This window comes from Pleurodeles waltl, chromosome 8 (assembly GCF_031143425.1).
Source record: "Pleurodeles waltl isolate 20211129_DDA chromosome 8, aPleWal1.hap1.20221129, whole genome shotgun sequence".
NCBI classification, from domain to species: domain Eukaryota; kingdom Metazoa; phylum Chordata; class Amphibia; order Caudata; family Salamandridae; genus Pleurodeles; species Pleurodeles waltl.
Window position 1 is genome coordinate 1,446,771,247 of NC_090447.1, and position 13,613 is coordinate 1,446,784,859.

Genomic DNA, 13,613 nt, shown 5'->3' on the forward strand with positions numbered 1-13,613 from the left:
AATAAAATGCCACTTACCAATGAGGTAGAATACCACCAGTATACGGGTCCTATTCTACAATCAGAACCGGACGAAGACTACAGTGATCCTCAAGGTTAATAGCAGGTTGGCAAGGGGGCAGTGAAACAGAAGACTGTGTGGGAGGTGGGCTAAGACTGCAATAATGACCGCCATCTTGGAAAGTACTCAAAAACTGGGCAAAAGTATACAGTTACATAAAAATAAGGCAAGTCTTAGCTACAAGGCACAAAAAACTGGGGTCCCCAGGGCTGTAGAAATTACTAGACATCAATATAAACCGCAAATTACCATATGAAGCACACGATTGAGTATGGTGCTTAGCCAGGGGGAGTGCATAAGAGAACACATGCCATATTGGAAAGGCTGAATAGCATGTTCCCATGTGGAGTCATAATAACCAACGATTATGAAGGTCAACAAAAGTTTGTAAACAGCACTGCAATGCTATACTGGTCTGCTTAACAAAGTAAAGAATAGAGTGCATACAAGAGGCAGACAACCGTCAAAACCACATTGTAATATATAGATACTCAGCTAATTACGGGGCAGCACATGCCATATTGGAGGGGCTAATATTGCAAGTTGTAGTATGGAGTCACAATAAAAAATTATTGCGAGAGCCAAGTAAAGGTCATAAATAGCACCACGTTGTCAAACAGGCACATTAAGGAACAGTGTGCATGCAAGAGCAGACAAGTGTCACTGTCACATAATGGTATTTACATATGTGGCAAAAATAAAGGGTAGTGTGCTAGACCAAAGGAAAAAATTATTAACATGAAAGCAATTGCAGATGAGACATCAAGCATAGATCATATTTCAATAAAAAAGGGTTGTGGCATTGACTAACTGCCATATTCAAGTAAAAAGGATTAGTGTATGTACAACACAGAAAGTAGCCAAATAATAGTGGAGGGCAAAGATGAAACATTCATTCGGGTACCCAAAAGGGAGAGCAGTTAAAACCTCAAAGTGGAGAGAATAATATAGTATAAACCTGATTCTGAAGACCACAATTATATAAAAGAAAAAAGACAACAAAAAAGTTGAAAAAAGTGGCTGCGAAGGTCAATCTATAATACTTGAAACATTGGTGAAAAGCAATAGAATAAAGAAAGGGATTCAATGATGCCCGCTCAATATGAAGCTTAATGTTTATTCATAAAAACCAGTGAGGCATGAACCCACAGTTAAACACGAGCAGACCAATTTTCCATGCGCTTGAGGCCACTTTGATAACTATTAGCACGCAGAATCCATCTGAGTTCATCTTTGTTTAGGAGTGCATTAATGTCTACACCACTGGGTGGTAGCTAGATGACAGTGATGACTTGTCAACGAAGGTCGATCTCCGATTGTCTATTTGCCACCAAGTGGTCTACTAGGGGACTGTTGGTAACTGAACATCTTAGGCAACTTCTGTGCTGGCAGATGCATATGCGGATTTTCTGTGTTGTCTGTCCGATATAGATTAAGTTGCAAGGACAGAGAATTGTATAAATAACATTCATTGTACTACAATTGGAAAATTCATGGAAAGAAACTTTGGTATTGCCATAAACAAATTATTTGGTTTCAATAGTGAATTGACACACACTGCACTACCCACATTCAATGCGACCCACTAGCGTTGGTAAGCCCCAGACCTCATGCTGAGTATGGCTGGTTGGTCTAGGAGGAAGATTTACCCTTACCAATTGATCTTTCTAGTGTTTCTTTTGCAAAATGCAAATAAAGGTTATTCAATATGTAGGTCACCCACGCTGAGAATAGGCCAACATCTCAAAATACACTTTTTTAATTGATTGGAAACAGAGGAGAAGGTTCTCACACAGACTAAGTGATCTTTATTTACTTTATCTTTAGGAGACAGTTATACATCACAAGGGCAATACTAGGCTCCCTTCATTGAGTGTTTCACAAGTTTGCAGGGGTAACCTCTAGCAATCAATTTTTAGGAGAGAGTTTTGGCTTCTTGGAAAGAATCATCCTTAAAAAAAAATTCATCCTAATCAGGAGAAACCGTGAGTATGGAATTGAGTCATGCAGTGACTTGGATGATGGCTTGTGTATGATAAAAGAGTGTTTCTTTCTGTTGGTTTATGGTAAAATGTTGTACATAACTCATCCGCTGAGGTTTTTATCAAAAGGTCCTAAAAGGGGATCTGTGATCTGCTCTGTGTCGAGGTACATTTAAGCCCACTACAGTTTGTATTGAGCCCTTCCGAAAACTCAATCAGCATCTCCAAAGGGCTGCGCCAAATCATGAAAATGTATTCTATATAGTGTTTCCATACAACATTACCATGAAATGGATTGGGGTCAGAGGAACAGTATTGCAAAATTGAGGGCAATAACGACCCCTATTGATGTGCTTTTCACTTGTTGATAATACTGGCCATCAAGGTAAAAAACATTTCTTGTGTGGCATAATTTAAGGAGTCCCAAAATAAAAGAGGAAGAAACAGAATAGGGACTTACCCGTTTATTGAGGACTTTTTCAACCACCGCAATAACCTCATATTGAAATGTTAGTATAAAGGGATTAAACGTCTAGGTACAAAGAAAGCTAGTGTTGGGATCAAAATAAATATGCTCTAGCTGATTAATCAAACCCATGCTATCCCTCAAGTAACATGGAGTCTTTGGTATGAAATCCTTAATAAAAAAAATAAAATCTACATATTGGCCCAGTGGTTCTAAAATAGAGCCACATCCTGATATATTTGGCCATCCAGGGTGTGTTTTATCATTCTTATGTACTTTAGGCAAAGTATATATTACAGGTGTCCTGGGGCATGTGGTATTTAGGAACAGAAACCTATTTTGATTAAGGGACCCTTCTGCCGTTCTTCTTTCAGTAATTGTGCAAATCAAATTTTGAATCTCTTTAGTGGGGTCAGAGTTCAATCTGAGGTGATGATCTGTATTGGCCAATTGTCTATAAATCTCAGTTTGATAGAAGTCTATATTGTCTATAACAACAGAGTACCCTTCATTAAATGGTTTAATTATCAATGCTTCAATGAGCTTGAGATCACCAAAGGCCCCTTTCTCTTGAGTGGGGAGATTAGAAGGAATAAATCAATGCTTTTGCTCTAAAGTAGCAATGTATTTAAAAACCATAGTTTCAAAGGTCTGAATTTCTGAAGGCAAAGTATTACATGGTGGAATGAAACTGGATGGTGGCTGAAAATCAGTATTAGAGTTAATGAAGTATAAGGGCTATTCTGAAAAAAGGCCTTTAGGCGAATTTTCCTAAAAATGCATAGTATTTCAGTTCGTAGATGTAAGATATTAGGACAAATTGTGGATACAAATGACAAGCCCTCATTCAGCAAGGATAACTCTTCTGAAGATAATTGGTGCTCAGAGAGATTGAAAATTGGTGCTGTATCTAAATTAATGATGCTCCATGTGGTGTCACAGTGTTTAGAATTAGAGTCAACCTTCAGTAACCCCATTGGTAATATTTTTGTCGAGTCTGACGATCTCCTGGGGTACTGTATCATCGTTTTGTCCGCTCTTTCCCTTGCCTGGATAGATGTCCCTGGCCTCTCCCTAAAAAAGCTGCTTTGGGTGTTCCCGGAGTGGTGCACAGCGGGCCTGCAGCACTTATTGTGCCACCAACTTTTGCAGCCCTCTAAAATATGTCCCAGGCCTTCCTTTGCAGCTTGACTGCAGTGTCACACTGCCATGTTGACTTGGCATTTAAACTCCCTTGCCAAGTTATAAACTCCCCTTTTATTACACGTATATAGCATATAGGGAAGGGTGCTCTGTAATTAAAAGGTACGACATGTACTGTTAAGTTTTACATGTCCTGACAGTGAAAATGCATCCAAATTTATTTTTCACTACTGTGAGGCCAATCCCTCCCATGTGATAACATTGGTGGTTCCTTATAATATTTAATAAGCTTAATTTAATTTAATTTAATTTAATTCCTTAATGAGAGGAATATATATATCATGTTTGGTACCTATGAATTAGTAATGATGAATCCACTTTAATTTTAAAGTCAAATTTATTCTTACAATTGTGAAAATGCCACTTTTAGAAAGTTGGCCTTTTCCTTCCCTTAGTCCTTTGTGCCTGTAGCCTGACTTGGATCAAATAACTGGGTGTAGCTGTGAATTAGGACTTTGTGAATTCCTCCCAAACAGTCACAGAATAGTGGGATTAGCAGAGCTTGAATGAGCCATTAACAGGCTTGATGGGGGGAAGGAGGGTGCTTGCATCTGAATAAGTGGTGCCCTGTCTCTTCATAATAGGGGACTTGCACCGGAATAGGCTGTGCCCTGTGTCTTCACAATAGGATTAACCACTCTGTATTGTCAGTGCAGTCAGCTTGGTGCCAGGGCAGGGGAGGCAGGAAACGCCCAGAACTTTAAAGAATCTTTCCAGAAACTTCTCACACATTTTAGGGGTAGAGCACCAGGGAATAAAAATAAGGCTCTCAGACCCATTCTTCCGTTCACTACTGGACCTATGGAAGGTCTCTCATAGATGCATACTTCCAGACTTACTCACACACATTCTTACACACAATCACATTGACATGCCGACACGTACTCACCTTACTATTCTTTCACGCATTCACTCACACGCATACAACCACGCATGCAACACAACACACATAGATGCATTCACGCAATCACTCACACATTGATGCACACACAACACCCCCCACTCTCCCACCCCCTTCCCCTGTCGGACGCCCAACTTACCTTGTCCGGCAAGGAGGTCGTCCGGCAGGGAACAGGAAGGGGCACTACTACCACCAGCAGAACACCGCCAGGCTATATTAATGGTCATAATAAGGCTGGCGGTGTTCTACTGGCGTGGCAGTGCTGGTGTAGGCAGCGCCAGGTTACCACCTTCCGCCACTATGAACAATGCCGGATTTCTGCCCTTATTGTGGCTGAAGTCAGGCAGTGTTCATAATATGGCGGATGGATGGTAGCCGCCGTGGTGGTATATTGGTGGCCGTCACCGCGGCGGTAGGCAGTATTTACCGCCAATGTTATAATGACCCCCACAATGTTTTTTTTTACTGTCGAATTCTGTAACTGAACTGTATTTGAAACTTGATCAGAAAATATTTAGGCCCTCATTACACTGCCGCCCGCCAAGTTGTATCTGCCATACGGCCGCCAATGCAGCCGCACTCCTGCGGTGGCCATTAGGCCATCCCCGCTGGGCTGGCGGGCGGAAACCAAGTTTCTGCCAGCCGGCCCACTTGGGATGTCGGCCGCAACACAGGAGCCGGCTCCAAATGGAGCCTGCAGTGTAGCGGCGGTGCGACGGGTGCAGTTGCACCCGTTGCGCTTTTCACTGTCTGCTATGCAGACAGTGAAAAGCTCCATGGGGCCGAGCAGGGGCCCCCAGTGGCCCTGCGACTTCCCTTTCCGCCAGCCCCATGAAAAGGCTGGCGGGAGGGGGACTCGTAATCCCCTGGGGGGGATTACAACCACCAGGACCAATGTGGCGGGAAACCGACGGTCCTTGTGGTGCGACCACGATGTTTCCGCCGCGGTTGTAATCCCAGAGTTTGTACCGCCAGCCTGCACCACGGTGAGAAAATCACTGCACGCCAAACTGGAACGACGCAGCCCGGCTCCCCGAGTGGAGACCGATGCAGCGCCAGTGTCGCGACCGAAACTTTGATGCACAGCTCACTGGATCGATGCATTGCTGAGCCGGAACGACGCAACCCGACTTCCTGCGAAGAGGAATCAACGCAGCGCCTGATGTGCGACTGAAATTTTCCTGCATCGCCCAACAGATCGACGCAGCTCCTGCAACTTCATCCTGCACGCCCAAGATTTCTCTGCATCGTCCCCGGGGCGTCCAAACACCCCGCAGCCCGAAAAGGATCCAAGCCTGCATGCCGGAAATCGATGCAAAGCCCTTGCCGTGTGGTAAAGCACTGACGCATTGTCTGTGTGCACCCGGAGAAACCGACACACACCTCCCCGTTTTCCACTCATCTCCTCCTCTGCGGCCCCTTGTGGATATTTTTGACACAAACCAGGTACTTTGTGCTTGCAAGAGACACTTATTGCTTTTTAAGAACTTAAGACTCTTTTTATAATTTTCTAAAGTGATATTTCAATGTGTACTTTTCAAATCTTGATCGTTCTGACCTGCATTTAATCAGATAAATATTCTATATTTTTCTAAATCTGTGTGGTGTAGTTTTGTGGTGTTTATACTGTGTTATAACATGATTTATTGCACAAATACTATACATTTGTACTAATATTTGTATTTATACTAAGTTAAGCCTGACTGCTCAGTGCCAAGCTACCAGAGGGTGGGCACAGGATAATTTGGATTGTGTATGAATTACCCTGACTAGAGAGAGGGTCCTTGCTTGGAAGGGGGTAACCTGACCGCCAACCAAAGACCCCATTTCTAAAAAAAAAATATATATATATATATATATATATATATATATATATATATTGTCATCTATTCCTTGTCAATTGTATTGATTTTGTATATATGTATTTATTGTCCTAGAGATGATTTGCCTCTTGATCTGTGATTATTCAATCATGTGTAGAGTATTTGGACCGTATAACATCACTAGAATAACCTATTCCCCTTGTTTGTACTTCAGTAAGCTCCACTTTGTCTAACATGGAAGTAAATGTAAATGTTAAAAGCAACTCACTTTAAATGTTTAAAAGGCAATCTTGCTAAATGTTGTAGAAAACTTCACACTAATCTATTTTAGTTAGTTATCCTTTCCAGAGGCGTGGTGCTGCAATACTACTGCTTAAAGATTTCATTTCTTTTTTTCAGAATCGAGATCTGATGATCAGTTCAAGAAGGAGGCTTGAGCTGAAGGATCCAACGAGGGCGCTGGAATAATCTCAGGTAAGCTTAAGCACGAGTCTCACACAAGCTCTTCTCGTTTCAAGACTGAGTAAGCCAAGCAAGGTTGCAATGACTTGGGCGTTGTACACTGCTGTGTCCAAGATGGTCACCATTCCCAGAATTTTGCAAGATTTTGGGAAGGGTATGTTTTCTAGAATTCCAGGAAGGAGAACTATCCATTCGGCCACAAGGAGCCCAAACAAAAGAGAGGCCTGTAGGGCCACAGGGGGAAATAATATGTAATTAAAAAGGGCTAAAGGGCCTGATGCATGCAATGTGATTGGCCTAAGTGTCTTGGAGGATGAATGAACCATCATCAGATGGCCCTAGTATGTGCAAAGTGGTCAGGAAGGGACAAGGTTACCAAACAGTTAAATGTGGGAAAAGTACAGAGCGCAGACTGTGCAAGTGTGGGGAAAGTGTAGGGTTCAGAGTGGTGCATGGCGCAACAGTTCTCCCTCCCAAAAGTCGACCAACTGGCTGTGGTTTATCGGGAACTGGACATAAAAACTGACAGCTCAAACAAGGGTGTGGGCATGAGCCCCTGGTTCCCAGGACATGCTCTCTGGAGGGAAGCCTTTCCAATCCAGTAGATGAAGGACTTTTCCTTTTTTTCTCTTGGAATCCAGGAACTTCTGTACCTCATACTCAGGGTGGCCATCAATGCGGACAGGGGGAAGTGGACCTCAACTACCCCTGAGATTTGCATGGTTTGATGAGGGTACATGAAACAAAAGGGCGATCTGGTAATCATCAGGCAATGTCAATTGCACTGATAGAGGGATTACAACTTTACCGATGGGAAAGGGACCCACAAAATGTGGTTGCAACTTCCTGGGGCCAGCTAAGTGTAAATTATTCATGGCTGGCCATACTAGATCCCCCACAGAGTACCCTGGGCCGCGTTTATTCTTAGTGTCTGCCTGCTGCTTCATTTGAGTTTTGTATTTACCAAAATGTTCTTTAGCTACAGACCAAATATGTTGTAGCTGAACATGATGGTCTCTAACTGCTGGAATTAAATCAGACTCATGTGACAGGTCAAGAGGGATTGATTTTGGGGATAGCCCAAATTTCAATCACAAGGGGAAACTCCAGTAGTTGCATAGGTACTATTATTGTAAACAAATTCCCTTAACTCATTGAGTGCACCCAATCTGAAGTGTGAGAAGACAAAAGGCAATGTAAAGGTTGTTCTAGTGATTACTTTACTCTTTCCGTTTGCCCATGTGCTAGTGGGTGATAAGCAGAGGACACATGGAGGTCTATGCCTAAAGCATTACACAAACCTTGCCAAACTTTGGTCTGATATTATGGCAGATGGAATGCCATGTAATCATATGATCTGTTTTACAAAGTTGTCGGTCAAGTCAGGGGCCCCTGGGTAGTTTCTGAAATGGGATGAGATGGGAGATAGTCAGCATGTCAACTATTACCAACTGTAGTGAACCCTCCTCCCCATAGCAGGGGGCATATCAGTGATGAAATCCATGCTCAGAGTATGACAAGGCATGGAATGTATATGCAAGGAGTGTAATAAGCCTGCTGGTTGGGAATTATCTTTTTTGGTACTGGTGCAAGTGGGACATCTTTGTATAAGCGCAGAAATGTCCTTGGTCAACTGTTTCTACCAAAAGTAGTGTGAATAATTATGCCTGGTTTTCAGTTCTCCCTGATGACCAGCAAGAGAAGTTGACTGACACAGCATGAGGAGTTTGGTTTTTAGTTCATTTGAGGGGACATACAATTGTCCTTCAAGATAGAAGTAACCTTCTTTTCCGTAACAGTTTGGCTGCTGTTGCCACTTGGTAGCATCAAGCTTCCTGCTCTCTGACTGCAGGGTATCCCAGAATTCTAGTGAATCACTTTCAATGATCTTTTCCAGAAGTAGACTATTCAGTACTGCCTCATCTGGGGAATCAATCTCATCTTTTTGGGGTTATTTCGACAGCGCATGAGATTTTCCCTGTTTACTCACTGGTCAATAGATGATTACAAAATCATACATGCTAAAAAATAAACAGCCACCTCATCTGACATGGAGTTAAGGCTTTAGTTGAATGGAAAGACTGCATGTTTTTATGGTCAGGGTATACTGTTACTATATGCCTTGCCCCCAAAAGGTTGTGCTGCCATTTTTGAAATGCCAATTTAATTGCTAAAAGTTCAATTTTGCCACTGTGTAATTCTGTTTTGCAGGGAGCAGCTTATTTGAAAAGAAAGATGTGGGATGTAGCTGACCACATGCCTCCTCTCTTTATGACAATACCTCTCCCACAGCATATTGCAAAGCATCAGCCTCCTCTTGATAAGGAAGAGAGGGTCTGGATGCTTTAGTATTGAAGCAGAAGTAAACTTTGCTTTCGGAAATGCAAACACTTGCTCTGGTTCCTTGCACCAAATAAAAGAGATTGCTTTCTGTAGTAAATTAGTAATTTGAGAGTTAATGTCTGAGAAGGCTAGCAGGGTTTGGATATCTTTTTTTAGATGGTGGATGTTGATTATTTTAAGATTGCTTCTACCTTTTTTGGGTCCATCTGAATTCCTGAATGGGAGATTATGACCCAGGAATTTAACTTGTGTACTATGAAAGGTGCATTTTTCCAACTTCTCCAATAAGCGATTCTCTAGCAGTTTTTGCAACACTGCTCGTCCATGCTGCACATTATCTTGTTTGGTCTACAGTAAGCTATTATACTATCATTACATACAATTATATAAACATCAAGAAATTCTCTAAGGACCTCATCAATAAAGAATTTGAATGCTGCCTGAGCATTGCACAAGCCAAATGGCATGACACAGTACTGTTATAACCCACATTTTGTGTGCAAGGAAGTCTTCCATTCATCTTCCTTATGAATACAGATTTAATGGTGTGCCCCATCAAAGCCAATTTGGTATAAATGGTAGAATCCTTTACCTGATCCAAGAGGACAGGTATGAGCACTAAAGGTTACCTGTTCTTTATTGTCACCTTATTTAAGGCACACTAGTCTATACAAGCTCTTACCCATTTTTCTTTGGCATAAAAAACAGGGGTAAAGAATCAGGTGACATCGAATAATGAAAAAATCCACATGTCAAAAGCTCATCCAGGTAACCCTTTAGATGCTGGGTCTTGGGCTTCTATAAGGCACATGTTTGACTACACAGCAAGGTGGCTCCTGCTTTCAGGTTAATTTGACAATGGAAGCTTCGATGATGTGGCAGGGTTGTTGTCTTTTCTTTGTCTAAAGTGTCTTGAAAATCTGAATAATCTTTTGGAAGCATATCTTTCACTACTTTAGAAATGTTTCCACAGAATAACAGGGCAGACCAGTCAGTTGCTAATTTGAAACAGTTCTTAAAACAAACCTCCGAATATAAAGTTATTTTTTGGTGGGTCCAACCAATCTTGGTACTGTGCAGTTGTAGCCAGTTTTCCCAGAAAGATGCAAAAATCATATTGTTTATCAGATAGAAACTCAAGTTTCCATGTGGATCCGCGGATTTACACCATGGGACACGCTAAGCCCTGCAGTGGGTACACGTATTGGCCAAAAAACAATTTTGAGCACATTTTTGCCCATCCATATGTCCTAGAAGGTCAAGATACCTGTTTCCTGACTCCTTATGCCACTTTTCATTTTTTTACCCCAGCACCAAGCCAGTAAACAAAATGGCAGCCGCAACTTTTCCTTCAGGTTGTGGCCTGGCAATCATGGCCTTGCTCTGGTTCGAGGATCTGTATGCCCACCACGGAGGATCTGAGATGGATACGCGTCCCTAGATACACAATTTTAATTTTCCTTTATTAATTCCAATACTACCAAACAGGTTTGTGCCAAGTAACAAAAAGAGATCTTTCTGGACCAAGATCTAGCTTTCTGACAGATTTACGGTAATCTCATTCAGTGGTTCAGACTCCAGTTGTGTTCTAAATCCCTATGGAAACTGCATGAGGAAAAACGTTTTGGGACCCACTCTTTTTCTCTACCCCTGCTTAAAGGATCATCCCAAAACTTTTAAAACAGCAGCTGAAGTGAGTAGCATACTACTATTGAACATTTCGCAAAGATTCATCAAAGGGCATCAAAGTTATAAGCAAAACCCAAAATGCTCCGGGAATTGGGTCCTAAACATAATATAATACATATATATGTTTTTTGTTTTTTTTCAAAATAGGTTATTTAAGTCCCTGCATCCATGTTGTTTTCTACCAGAGGGTCTTATAGTATTAGTGGCAATGTTTATTGCTGGAATTACTACTACTCCTTTTTGGGTGTAGTAACTTTACACTAAATTAGGGTCCATCCCTGTTTCTGGTGGTGTAGACGAGTAGGTGTACACTTTTGAGTAATATTTCACTCGTAAATGGTGAATCGTCAGCAGTAAAGGTACCCAAATATGAAGAGTAAGCTTACACATTTAGATTTCTCTCTTGTAAGGATGCTTCAATTGTATGTTTAAGAGCTTCAAGAAGCTGTGTTTTATGTTGTCCCGTTTTAACACATTTCCTTCATCCGTGGCACATGTTTAGTTTAATACTAGACAATATGAGTTTTCTGTACACTATCTGCTAGTGAGCAGTTTGCGTATTTCTTTCCAGATTATGACATACAATAAGGGGGGAGCAATGGGGGTTTTCAAATGTCAATCAGGCAACAGCAACCTGCAAGCCCTTGATCTTGTTCAGCTATTTATCACAAATTTGTTTATTTTCCATTTTAGAGTGATGTGTTCTGGATAGTAGTGAAATACTGAACTATAAGATAAAAATGACACAGTAGTGATATAAAATTGGACGTTGACTCTTATCACTGAACATGTTGAAAACGAGTTCAGACACTTTATTAGCATGAGTGTCAATGAATGCAGCTTATATGGCACTCAAAAATAAAGCGGAGTTGATAGTTTAGCAAGATTCGGGGTCTTCTTAACTTTTACATTTGTCTGCTTTTGCCCATGCAGTAGGTGGTATGTTACACAAATCCCACTGTGAAAACGTGTGCACACCATTAGATAATAATAGGCAACTGTTTTTTGGATAAATAGATGTGCCATTGTGGAGCAGCGAGAAGATCAATTCAGTACCATGACCATGGAAATGTGGGCATGGGTCGTTGTGATGGCTTGCATAATATACACAGCATACCAACCTCACTTTAAATGCTTGGTTGATGTCGCCAACCAAAAACAAAAGAAAGCGAGTGAGGCACAAAGAAATCAAAGTCAGAGTTAAGATTAAGTAATTGAGGAACAAGGAATACTTGGTCTTGGGTTTACAACCATATGGATAAGAAGAATTCCAATAAAAACACTCTCAGGCTAGAACTCAATTTGCAATATTATTTAATAAGCCAGCCAATAAAATCAGGAAAAGCTGGTAGACATTAACAGCCTCGTCTCGTTTCCGATATACATCAAGGAAATCTGCAAAAAAATAAAAAGGAAAATAATTAGCTGGCACCAATAGACCATCCTATGGAACCTTTCTTGAGAACAAAACATATTAGGTTCAATATTGGTGTTTTGGTTCGTGCTAAACCTATTGGAGAATAGTGATAGCTGTGTGGATGCGGTTTAACTGCTGTATTAATGCAATTAGCGGAAAATTGGACTTAAACATAGTGTCACTGATGTCTGATTTTAAATATGTTAAATACTTCTAAAGTGAGTTGCAGCTCTATTGCTCTGATTGATTTCCGGACCATAAGTGCGATGCCAGGTAATGTTAAGGCCGCTAATGAGGCAAAGGTTTGCAACTATTCATTTTATCAACAATCAGTCTTGTTGGAGTCTTTGAGAAAGGGACCATACCAGCTAGTCTTATGTGGAAAGGGCTGCTTTATTGGAAGCAAGCAGCACCCACAATTTCTACAAACCTTCAGTTTAGCAACGCATTCTAATCCCCTAAAAAGATTTCTAATCTCACCTTCCACTGAACCAGTGGTTCCCAACCCTTTAACTTCTGTGGACCCCCACTTTATCATTACTGGAACCTAGCGACCCCCCTCTGACTCATTATTGGAATCCGGGGACACCCCACTGAGTCATTACTGGAAGCCAGGTACCCCAGCGTAAACACTGTTGGTAAAACGCAAATACAAACGCAAAACAATACACAAAAAATATAGAAACAAATATTCATCAAACACATACACAAATGATAACACATTTTATTTAATTTGCAAATATAAATTACAAATATGTACATTTAATAGGAATGTTGGAGCTTTTCTAAATTTAATTGAAACCACAACTCATCCATGCCATTTTCTGTTTGATGCACCTACAGTGCTCCCATGACTTAATCTGAGGATACTAATTTAATTTTTAGCCTTCAATTTTAAATTCCTTGACATTTATAGTATGTTTTCAAATTTTCAGTTGTACATTGAGCCACTTTATTCATAAACACTTATATACCCTTCATTAATCTGTTAATATTTAATTTACTAAGCAGTATTTGACCCCCTGAGGGTGCTTTATGACCCCATGGGTCCCCGGAACACAAGTTGGGAACCACTGCACTAAACAGTTCCTGCCCCTACAGGAACTCTAGACCACCACCCCCTTTTATTAATGTCCACATTCTTAAAGCATATCCTACTACCCACTTTAGCTTGACCAATTCAACATTTGACTGTCCTCCCCTTCTTTCACGGGTGTCCGCACCAGAGCCAGACTGCCTCATCTCCATCTTCAATCATGTCATTGTC

At 41.2% G+C, this 13,613-nt stretch overlaps 1 protein-coding gene across 1 annotated transcript in view; it reads right to left on the minus strand.

The window, feature by feature from the left end:
• Positions 1 to 12,226: 12,226 nt before the first annotated feature.
• LOC138248747 (putative gastrointestinal growth factor xP1) overlaps positions 12,227 to 13,613 on the minus strand; it is a 30,995-nt gene continuing 29,608 nt past the window's right edge. The window contains exon 4 of the mRNA XM_069202606.1: positions 12,227 to 12,324. The gene's annotated coding sequence lies outside the window, so the exon portion shown is untranslated. The remainder of the gene's footprint in view (positions 12,325 to 13,613) is intronic.